The 11,926-nt window shown below is 38.1% G+C and overlaps 1 pseudogene; it reads right to left on the bottom strand.

Annotated features, from left to right (window-relative positions):
• Window positions 1-324: 324 nt before the first annotated feature.
• On the bottom strand, window positions 325-10,824 carry LOC141585192 (taste receptor type 2 member 50-like; annotated as a pseudogene).
• Window positions 10,825-11,926: the final 1,102 nt, after the last annotated feature.

The raw sequence follows: 11,926 nt of genomic DNA, 5'->3' as shown, positions 1-11,926 counted from the left end.
ACACATGGCTTCATGGTTTGGAGGAATTTTCTACTATATTTTCTATAATTTGGCAGCTTGTGAATATATAATTAAGATTATGTCATTGTCAATGTCATTTAAATGTCTCATATACATACACACACACACACACAAAATACATTTTTAGACTAACTTTAGGTAAAAGACTTTTCTAGGTATGCTTTCAGAAATTACTCAAACACATTCACTACAGAAAATCCAGTAGAAAGTATAAAATGTTCCAGACACTATTGTTTGTTTTCTCCTAGAAGACACAAACAATGTCCCACTTGTGAATCTAAAGAGTTGAGAGTTTTAGGTCTTTCACTCAGCATCTAATCTGACAAAAATAGAAAGAAAGGTATGTTTTAACTTCTTGCATCTCCAAATTAGGATGAATGAATCAAATGAAGGATATATGTTTCCAACAGCCTGGTTCATTCTCCAGCTTCCTATGACTCCAAACCAAAATGATTAGGAATAGAAAGGAATGACTCATGAAGGAGATCACAGTTTGCAAAGCCTTTATGTGGACCTTGGTGCTGGGATCTTGAGATCCTTTGCCATGGAGCTGCATCCTCTTGAGATGTTTACACAGAGAACAGATTAGCATCAGAAAAGATATCAGCGACAGAGTAAAGGGTATGAAGCCGCATAGGGTGGTTACGGTCATATATGAAAGTTGTGTTGCATTCCTCAATTTGATCTTCCCTTTCCATGAAGGAAAACAGTCATGTTTCCTTCATGTTCTTCTGTCCACATACTCTCATCCATGTTTACAAGAAGATGACAAACCAAAAATGACAAAGCCCCCAACAATATCACCAGAAGGACACTGTTAAGTCTTCTTTTCAGGTGAAGAAAAATAAGGTTGGAGAAACTGGCAGTCTTGGGCAAATAAAATACGCTGAGGCTAGTAGCAAGCCACATACTGAAATGGTTAGTTACTGCCCAGGCATTATACGAAGCAATTCTTAATTCTACACTATAAAAAGCTGGATTCAACACAGTTGAATACCAATGTAATAATAAAACCCAGAGCAAACCAACTCTGGAGACTGCTAGAGCAGTGAGAATTTGGTCAGCTGAGGAGATCTTCATTCTCTTGACCCAGTAAATGAAATTTACCAGTGCTATGAAGCCATTGGCAAAATTTCCAAGAACAAATAAAATCAATATTCGAATTGAAAATAAAATGGGTAGAAAAGCTATCATGTGTGAGGAGAAAAACAGAAAGAAAATGCAAGCCTAATATCACAGCTTGTGATTTCTTTAATAACCTGACCTTAAATTTTATGTGCACCTGATTTCTGAATGTTTAGTAACATTCTTTTTACTTTTAAAGCTGTGACCAATGTCATACTAGAAAGCAACAGCTGATGTTAATAGATGAATTTGTTTTTGTTTTTATGGAAAACATTGTTAATTTCAAAACAGCTCAAATTAACTCATTCATTCAGTGTCCATTCTGGTGATAAGCTTGACTTATTCATAATGAAGTTGAAGTCAAACCTAAATGTTCATTTGCCAGCATGCAAATAAAGACATGTTCTCTTTCAATGTTTTGCAGTGTTTTCCTTGTTTAACCTATACAGAATTTGTGTTCAGCAACTTCAGTTGTTAGATAGGGAAATTCTACCACCCAGTCCATAGTTCATATAGTAAATGGCTGAGTTATTTAAAAGAACTTAGACATAACTAGGATCATTATCATAATGGATTTGCTGTTTATGCTAGGTTTAAACAGACAGACCCAACCTTTTAAATCAAAATCATCCAAAGTTTTCTTGCGAACCACGAGACAACCAATATACTTAAAATCTGATTGCTGCTAACCAATACTTTTGTATCAATTTATTGTTCCCATGCTCATAAATAAATACACAGACACAAGCACCCACAGAGAGAGAGAGAGAGAAAGAGAGAAACACACAGCCACTCTCACACCCCTAAAGGGTGGGAGAAATTTTCTTATACTTTCCAAAATGCGTAACTTTCCTGGAGGTCATCCACATGAAATTAGTCCTATTTTCCTACTGAGGGTTTTCAGACCCTAAAAAAAAAAAAAGTATCAAACATCAAACATACCTCTCATGCTTAAGCATTTGGTAAACTTACTCTCAGTTCTACTTAATGTTTAAGTATTTATTATTTAATTAAAATGTTCAACAACTTTGTAAAGATTCCTGAGTACCACACCCTTTGACATGTAATCTTCCAGTATCCTCCCACCACAAGCCGGATGATTACCTATCCCCTGGACTCAGAGCTCACTCACATAACTTTCTTTGATGAACAGAAGTTCATGGTAGACTTCACACAGAGATTTCTACATTGGATGAGCCAGGCATTTTAGGACAGATCAGACAGACAAAATCAGATTATTCAAATGAAATTAGGACTTTGTAAGGATTTTGGCCTTACTTTGAATGAGAAGAGAAGCCACTGTAAAATCTAAAGCCAAAGAGTGGCGTGATCAAATTTGCGTCTTCACAAGCAGTCTCTGGCTGTTACCTTGCGAATACCTCAGGAGGAAGGGATGTGCAGAACTAGAAAGAATAATTAGGAGCTGATGGCAATTATCTTGGCTAGGTATCGCAGCAGTTTAGATAAGTATGTCAGAAATGATGACAAAGGGTTCGATTCTGTATGTTTTTGAAGGTAGAGCCAAGAGAATTTGCTGATGCCTTAGGATGAGTTGTTAAAGAGAATAAATGTTAACTTCATGTTTTTGGTCTAAGCATCTGAAAGTCTGAAGTGCTCATGAACAGAAGAGGGAAAGACTATAGAAGAAACAACTTTGGGGACTGGAGGGAAGCTCAGTATTTTGATTTGGACATGTTAGTTCAAGTTCTTGCTAGAAATCCCAATGAAGATGTCAAGTGGCTTCTTAAAGAAAGGATTCCAGAGACCAAGGTTGAGGTCTGAGCTGAAGGATTAAATACTGGCATCAACAGCACACAGAAAGTAACTAAGGCTATGACTAGATGAACTTACCTAAGAAGTGGGAGTAAAAACAGAAGGATGAAAATGTAAGTTTAGACGCTTATTTCAGATCATACACAAAAATTAACTCATAATTAATTTATCATAAAGCAAAACATAAAAACAGATTACTGAGATACTGAGACATTAACTGTACCAAATGCAAGAAGTCAAAAATGGGTTAATCAATCATCATCCTATCTATATTTCCTTACTTAGATAATTTTGTCTATAATGACAATCCCCTACCTATCAATTTATAAATACCTACATTGCTATTTTAAATAAAACTGATTTAACTACCTGGTCACCATCACACTGATTAAGCAGAAATTCAAGTAAAAACATTAATGATCCTCCCACCTTCTCCATAGATTTTTAGTATTGTTACTTTTAAATGTAACTTCGACGTTTGAATAAAAAAGGTATATATAATGTGATATATGTAAATATATGTATATAAATAAATAATATATATCAATAATAACCCTTATTCCTCTCTATTGAACCATTTGGCTATATTATCTGTAAGGAGACTGCAAGAGATCTCCAACAAAACAGGCATAACTGATTAGAGACTGAAGAATTTAGACTGTGAACAGTCTGATTGATATTTTTGGTTTACAGACAAGAGGAGGAAGTAGGAAAGGCGACTGAGAAGTTGTGCCCGATGAACAAGGATAAAATCAGGAGCGGGCAGCATCCTGAAATGCAAATAAACTGTGTTCAATGCTGCTGATACAGCATGCAACATGAAGACTAACCATTGGCAACGCACACTCACCAGTGATCTTGCCAACGTCAGATTTAATGGAGTGGTGACAGTAACAACTTCATTGAAATGGGTTGATAGACCAATATTTGAAAAGGCTGTGTACTTTGCTAAATAATTATTAACCAAGAGGAAAATAGAGTTGAAAAAGCTGATTCCTGAGGTCAGCCTTTGATGTTGAAAATCAAAAACCTTCGACCAGTTCTCAGAACTGGGCCAATTCAGAAAAGCAGAGTTCATGATTGAAGGAAAGCTTAAGGGCCCTCTGTAAATGACACTGAAGATTCACCACAAGAATATTCAGGAAATATTCATGTGATGCTTTCTAAAAAAAAAAGAAAAAAAAAACAACTGTAGCCATTTCCTAGAAAACAGAACCAACAGGAAAGGACAAATATCCATACTCTCAGAATTTTAAGTGTGGGGCCTCAACTAACACTAATAAAATTTTGAGTACTAAAAGAGACACTGTTTTTTGAGGGCTTCCACCAAGATGGCCAAATAGGAACAGCTCCAGAGCACAGTTCCCAGAGAGAGCGAGGCAGAAGGTGAGTGATTTCCACATTTCCAACCGAGGTACCAGGTTCATCTCAATGGGACTGGTTGGATAGTGAGTATAGCCCAAGGAAGGTAAACCAAGGCAGGGTGGGGTGCTGCCTCACCTAGGAAGTGCAACTGGCTGGAGGACCCCCTCCTGCCCAACAGAGGCCATCAGGGACTTTTCCAGCCACTCCAGCACTCCAGTTCAGATACTGCGCTTCTCCCATGGTCTTTACAGCCCACAGACCAGGAGATTCCCACTGGGCTGACAAGCACCACAGGTCTCCAGCACGAATCTGAGCAGCCGTTTCAGCTGGTGTTTTCAGCACAAATCTGGATAGTCATATTGGCTGGCACCTGGAATGCTTGTGAGACACGGCCTCTCACTCCCCTGAAGAAAGTGGAGCTGAAGGCAGGAAACAAGTGATCTGGCTTGGCGCGTCTCACCCCACAAAGACCAGCAAACTGAAACCCTCTGGCTTGAGAGTTTAGCAGCCAGCACAGCAGTTTGAGCTCAACCTGGGAGCTCGGTGCAGGGAAGAGCATCTGCCATTGCCAAGGCAGTTCTAATCTTACCAGTGTAAACAAAAGCATGAGGAAGTTTGCACAGCAGCTGGACGGAGCCCACAGCAGCTCAGTAGTACCTCTGCAGCAGAATGTGACTAACTCCCTCCTTGCTGGGCAGGGCATCTTTGAAAAAAAGGCAGCAGCATTTCATGTACTTAGAAATAAAACCTCAACTTCCTGGGACAAAGCACCTGGGAAAACAGGTGGTTGTGAGCTCCTCTGCAGCAGACTTAAATGTCCCTGCCCAGCAACATTAAAGGGAGCAATAGAGCTCCCAGCAGAGCACTTGAGCTGTAATAAGGGACAGACTGCCTCCTCAAACTGCTCCGTGACCCCCATATATCCAAAAGGCACCTCATACAGGAAAGCTCTGGCTGACATTTGGCAGGTACCCTTCTGGGATGAAACTACCAGAGGAAAGAACAGGCAGCAATCCTCGCTGTTCTGCAGCCCCCGTGGGTGATTCCCAGGCAAGCACGGTCTGGAGTGGACCTCCAGCAGTCCTGTGGCAGAGAGGCCTGACTTTTAGAAGGAAAACTAAAAATGAGAAAGAAATACCTTCAACAGCAACAGAAAGAATGTCCACTCAGAGATCTCAACCAAAAGTCACCAACTTCAAAGATCAAAGTTAGATAAATCCAGGAATATGGGAAGAAACCAGCCCAAAAAAGATGAAATCACCAAAGAGCAGAATTCCTCTTCTACTCCTAGGGATCATAACTCCTCACCAGCAAGGGAACAAAACTGGATGGAGAACGAGTTTGACGAATTGACAGAAGCAGGCTTCAGAAGGTGTGTAATAACAAACTTCTCTGAGCTAAAGGAGCATGTTCTAACCCAATGCAAAGAAACTAAAAACCCTGAAAAAAAGGTTAGACAAAATGCTAACAAGAATAACCAGCATAGAGAAGAACATAAACGACCTGACAGAACTGAAAAATAAAGCACAAAAACTTCAGGATGCATACGCAAGTTTCAATAGCCAAATCAATCAAGCAGAAGAAAGGATATCAGATATTGAAGATCTCTCAATGAAATACAATGAGAAGGCAAGATTAGAGAAAAAAGAGTGAAAAGAAATGAACAGAGCCTCCAAGAAATATGGATTATGTGAGAAGACCTAATCTATGTTTGATTGGTGTACCTGAATGTGATGGGGAGAATTAATCCAAGCTGGAAAACACTCTTCAAGATATTATCCAGGAGAGTTACCCAATCTAGCAAGGCAGGCCAACATTCAAACCCAGGAAATATGGAGAACTCTATGAAGATATTCCTCAAGAAGAGCAACCCCAAGGCACATAATCATTAAAATGGGTTAAATGAAGGGTCAGAATGAAGGAAAAAATACTAAGAGCAGCCAGAGAGAAAGGTCGGGTTACCCACAAAGGAAAGCCCATCAGACTCAAAGCAGATATCTTGGCAGAAACCCTACAATCCAAAAGTGAGTGGTGGCCAATATTCAACATCCTTAAAGAAAAGAACTTTCAACTCAGAATTTCAAATTTAGTCAAACTAAGCTTCATAAGTGAAGGAAAATAAAATCCTTTACAGACAAGCAATTGCTGAGAGCTTTCATCACCACCAGGCCTGCCTTACAAGAACTCCTGAAGGAAGTACTAAATATGGAAAAGAACAACTAGTACCAGCCACTGCAAAAACTGACCAAATGGCAAAGAACATTGACACAATGAAGAAACTGCATCAACTAATGAGCAAAACAACCAGCTAGTATCAAAATGGCATGATCAAATTCACACATAAAAATACTAACCTTAAATGTAAATGGGCTAAATGCCCCAATCAAGACACAGACTGGCACACTGGATAAAAAGGCAGGACCCATCAGTGTGCTCTATTCAGGAGACCCATCTCACATGCAAAGACACACATAGACGCAAAATAAAGGGATGGAACAAGATTTACCAAGCAAATGGAGAGCAAAAAAGTAAGCAGGGGTTGCAATTCTAGTCTCTGATAAAACAGACCTTAAACCAACAAAGATCAAAAGAGACAAAGAAGGACATTACATAATGGTAAAAGGATTAATGCAATAAGAAGAGCTAACTATCCTAAATATATATGCACCCAATACAGGAGCACCCAGAAACATAAAGCAAGTTCTTCATGACCTATAAAGAGACTTAGATTCCCACACAATAATAATAGAAGACTTTAACACTCCACTGTCAATATTAGACAGATCAATGAGACAGAAAATTAACAAGGATATCCAGGACTTGAACACAGATCTGGACTGAACAGACTAATAGACATCTACAGAACTCTTCACTCCAAATGCACAGAATATACATTCTTCTCAGCACCACATCACACTTACTCTGAAATTGACCACATAATTGGAAGTAAATCACTCCTCAGCAAATGCAAAAGAATGGAAATCATAACAACCAGGATCTCAGATGAGACTGCCATTAAATTAGAACTCAAGATTAAGAACCACACTCAAAACCACACAACTACATGGCAACTGAACATCCTGTTCCTGAATGAATACTAGATAAATAATAAAATGAAGGTATAAATAAAGACGTTCTTTGAAACCAATGAGAACAAAGACACAATGTACCAGAATCTCTGGGATACATTTAAAGCAGTGTCTAGAGGGAAATTTATAGCACCAAATGCCCACATGAGAAGTGAGGAAAGATCTAAAATCAACACTCTATCATCACAGTTAAAAAAACCAGAGAGGCAAGATCAAACAAATTCAAAAGCTAGCAGAAGACAAGAAATAACTAAGATCAGAGCAGAAATGAAGGAGATAGAGACACAAAAAAACCTTTAAAAAATCAATAAATCCAGGAGCTAATTTTTTGTAAAGATCAACAAAATAGGCAGCTAGCCAGAATAATAAAAAAGAAAAGAGAGAAGAACTGAACAGATGCAGTAAAAATGATAAAGGGGATATCACCACTGATTCCACAGAAATACAAACTACCATCAGAGATTATTACAAACAACTCTATGGACACAAACCAGTAAATCTAGAAGAAATGGATAAATTCCTGGACACTCACACCCTCCCAAGACTGCACCAGGAAGAATTTGAATCCCTGAATAGACCAATAACAAGAGCTGAAGGTAAGGCAGCAATTAACAGCCTAGCAACCAAAAAAAAAAAAATCCAGGATCAGATGGGTTCACAGCCAAATTCTACCAGATGTACAAAGAGGAGTTAGTACTAATCCTTCTGAAACTATTCCAAACAATACCAAAAAAGGGAATTCTCCCTAACTCATTTTAAGAGACCAACATCATCCTGATAACAAAACCTGACAGAGAAACAACAAAAAGAGAAAATATCAGGCCAATATCTATGATGAACATCAATGCAAAAATCTTCAATAAAATACTGGCAAACCAAATGCAACAGCACATCAAAATGCTTATCCATCACGATCGAGCAGGCTTCATCCTGGGGATGCAAGTCTGGTTCAAGAAAAACAAATCTATAAATGTAATCCATCACATAAATGGAAACAAAGACAAAAACCACATGATTATCTCAATAGATGCAAAGAAGGCCTTTGACAAAATTCAAGAGCCCTTTACGCTAAAAACTCTCAGTAAACTAGGTATTGATAGAACATATTATAATAAAAGCTGTTTACAACAAATCCATAGTCAATATCATACTGAATGGGCAAAAACTGGAAGCACTCCCTTTGAAAACTAACACTAGACAAGGGTGTTCTATCTCACCATTCCTATTCAACAGAGTATTGGAAGTTCTGGCCAGAGCAATCAAGCAAGGAAAAATAAAGGGTATTCAATTAGGAAAACAGGAAGTCAAATTGTCTCTATTTGCAGATGACATGATTGTATATTTAGAAAACCCCATTGTCTCAGCCCAAAATCTCCTTAAATTCTTATGCAACTTCAGCAAAGTCTCAGGATACAAAATCAATGTGCAAAAATCACAAGCATTCCTATATACCAATAACAGACTTAAAGACAGCCAAATTATGAGTGAACTCCCATTTACAATTGTTACAATGAGAATAAAATACCTAGGAATATAACTAACAAAGGATGTGAAGGACCTCTTCAAGGAGAACTACCAATCATTGCTCAAGGACATAAGAGAGGACACAACAGATGAAAAAACATTCCATGCTTATGGTTAGGAAGATTAGTATCACGAAAATGGCCATACTGCCAACCAAAGTAATTTATAGATTCAACGCTATCCCCATCAACCTACCATTGACCTTCTTCACAGAACTGGGAAAAAAAAAAGCACCTTAAACTTTGGAACCAAAAGAGAGCCTGCATAGCCAACATCTGTGACAATCCTAAGCAAAAGGAGCAAAGCTGGTGATACCACACTAAGACAATCCTAAGCAAAAAGAACAAAGCTGGTGGCATCACGCTACCTGATTTCAAACTATACTACAAGGCTGCAGTAATCAAAACTGCACAGTAATGGTACCAAAACAGAGATACAGACCAATGGAACAGAACAGAGGCCTTGGAGGCAATGCTACACATCTACACTTATCTGATCTTTGACCAAGTTGACTAAAAAAAAAGCAATGGGAAAAGGATTCCCTGTTTAATAAATGGTATTGGGAAAACTGGATAGCCATTTGGAGAAAGCTGAAACTGGACCCCTTCCTTACACCCTATACAAAAATTAACTCCAGATGATTAAAGACTTAAATATAAGACCTAACACCATAAAAACCCTAGAAGAAAACCTAGGCAATAACCTAGGCAAGGACTTCATGACTGTTAACACCAAAAGCATTGGCAACAAAAGCCAAAATAGACAAATGGGATCTAATTAAACTCAAGAGCTCTGTACAGCAAAAGAAACAATCAACAGAGTGAACTGGCAACCAACAAAATGGGAAAAAATTTTTGCAAGCTACCTATTTGACAAAGAACTAATATCCAGAATCTACAAAGAATTAAAACAAATTTACAAGAAAAAACAAACAACCCCATCAAAAACCGAGTGAAGGATTTGAACTGACACTTTTTTTTTCTTTTATTGCATTTTAGGTTTTGGGGTACATGTGAAGAACATGCAAGATTGTTGCATAGGTACACATATGGCAGTGTGGTTTGCTGCCTTCCTTCCCCTCACCTGTATCTGTCATTTCTCCCCATGCTATCTCTTCCCATCTTTTCAAAAGAAGTTATTTATGTGGCCAACAAACATATGAAAAAACGCTCATCATCACTTATCATTAGAGAAATGCAAATCAAAACCACAATGATATACCATATCACAGCACTTAGAATGGTGATCATTAAAAAATCTGGAGACAACATATGCTGGAGAGGATGTGGAGAAATAGGAAGGTTTTTACACTGTTGATGGGAGTGTAAATTAGTTCGACCACTGTGGAAGACAGAGTGGTGATTCCTCAAGGATCCAGAAATACAAATACCATTTGACCCAGCAATCCCATTATTGGGTATATACCCAAAGGATTAAAAATCGTTTTGGGTATATATCCAAAGGATTATAAAGACACATGCACATGTATATTCACTGAGGCACTCTTTATGATAGCAAAGACTTGGAACCAACCCAAATGCCCACCAATTATAGACTGGATAAAGAAAATGTGGCACAAACACACCATGGAATACTATGCAGCCATAAAAAAGGATGAGTTCATGTCCTTTGCAGGGACATGAATGAAGCTGGAAACCATCATTCTCAGCAAACTGACACAAGAACAGAAAACCAAACACCACATATTCTCACTCCTAGGTGGATGGTGAACAATGAGAATACATGGACACAGGGAGAGGAACATCACACACTGGGGTCTGTTGGAGGGTGGGGGCCTAGGGGAGGGATGGTAGGTGGTGGAGAGATTGGGGAGCGATAACATTGGGAGAAATACCTAATGTAGGTGATGGGGGGATGGAGGCAGCAAACCACCACGGCATGTGTATACCTATTTAATAATCCTGCAAGATCTACACATGTACTTCAGAACTTAAAGTGTATATATATATATATATATATATATATATATAACAAATACATATATATATAACAAATATATATATATATGTATATATATATATATATGACACTGTGTTTCACATAATGGAGTGGAAGACTTTGTTTTCTGGTAGTTTGTTTGGTTTTTTCGTTTGTTTATTTTTAGAGAGAGTCTTGTTTGGTTGCCCAGGCTGGAATGCAATGGCACAATTATCAAATTCTTGGGCTAAAGTGATCCCCCTGCCAGAAGCTTCTGGGTAGCTGGAACTACAGGCACACACTACCACAACCAGCTAATTTTCTTTAACAATTGGGGTCTTGCTATCTTGCCCAGGCTGATCTGGAACTCCTGGCCTCAAGTGCTCCTTCCACTTCAGCCTCCCAAACTGTTTGGATTACAGGTGTGAGCGGCCTCACTAGTCCTGGAGTATGAGTTTGAAAGTCAGATGCTGCATAAAGCTTTGGCTCATGTTCATCCTAAGGTGGATAAAATGGGTTTATATTTGCTATCTCTTCCTAAATGTTAATTGAAATTAACAGTTTCAACAGCTAGCAGAACTCTCGCATTGCTTCCAGCCCTGTATATTAAGGGACATTATTGTAAGTAGTAGTAAAAAGAGTCCTCTGAATTCTCTTCTGGCAAGAAAATGAGTAAAACATAATAACCTCATTCTCCAAGGAATAGAATTGGTCACGGACACGACAAAAAAAAAAAAAAAAAAAAAAAAAAAAAAAAAAAAAAAAAAACACTAGAAAGTTTCAGAGGGTAGTTGTCCATCTTTCTTTTCCTTATTCAGTTAACCTATCTGGCCTCTGCCAAAACCAGATGAATTATAGGATAAATGCACATTAGCAAAAACTTAAATTGTACTTGCAGATACTCTCTAGGATGTGATATCTTCACTGAGAAAACATGGTGTCTGGCTCTTTTTTTTTTTTTTTTTTTTTTTTTTTAAAGGTAATTGGTTATTTAATTAGATTATTAGGACATTTAAAATACCAATTTGTGAGGATAAATTCCATTTGTTAGGGCAAACACAGATCGCAGGTAGCCCTGGAGCTGAGGAATA

Source organism: Saimiri boliviensis, chromosome 7 (assembly GCF_048565385.1).
Source record: "Saimiri boliviensis isolate mSaiBol1 chromosome 7, mSaiBol1.pri, whole genome shotgun sequence".
NCBI lineage: Eukaryota > Metazoa > Chordata > Mammalia > Primates > Cebidae > Saimiri > Saimiri boliviensis.
The sequence above is the reverse complement of the archived record's forward strand: the minus strand, read 5'-3'. Positions and strand labels throughout refer to the sequence as shown.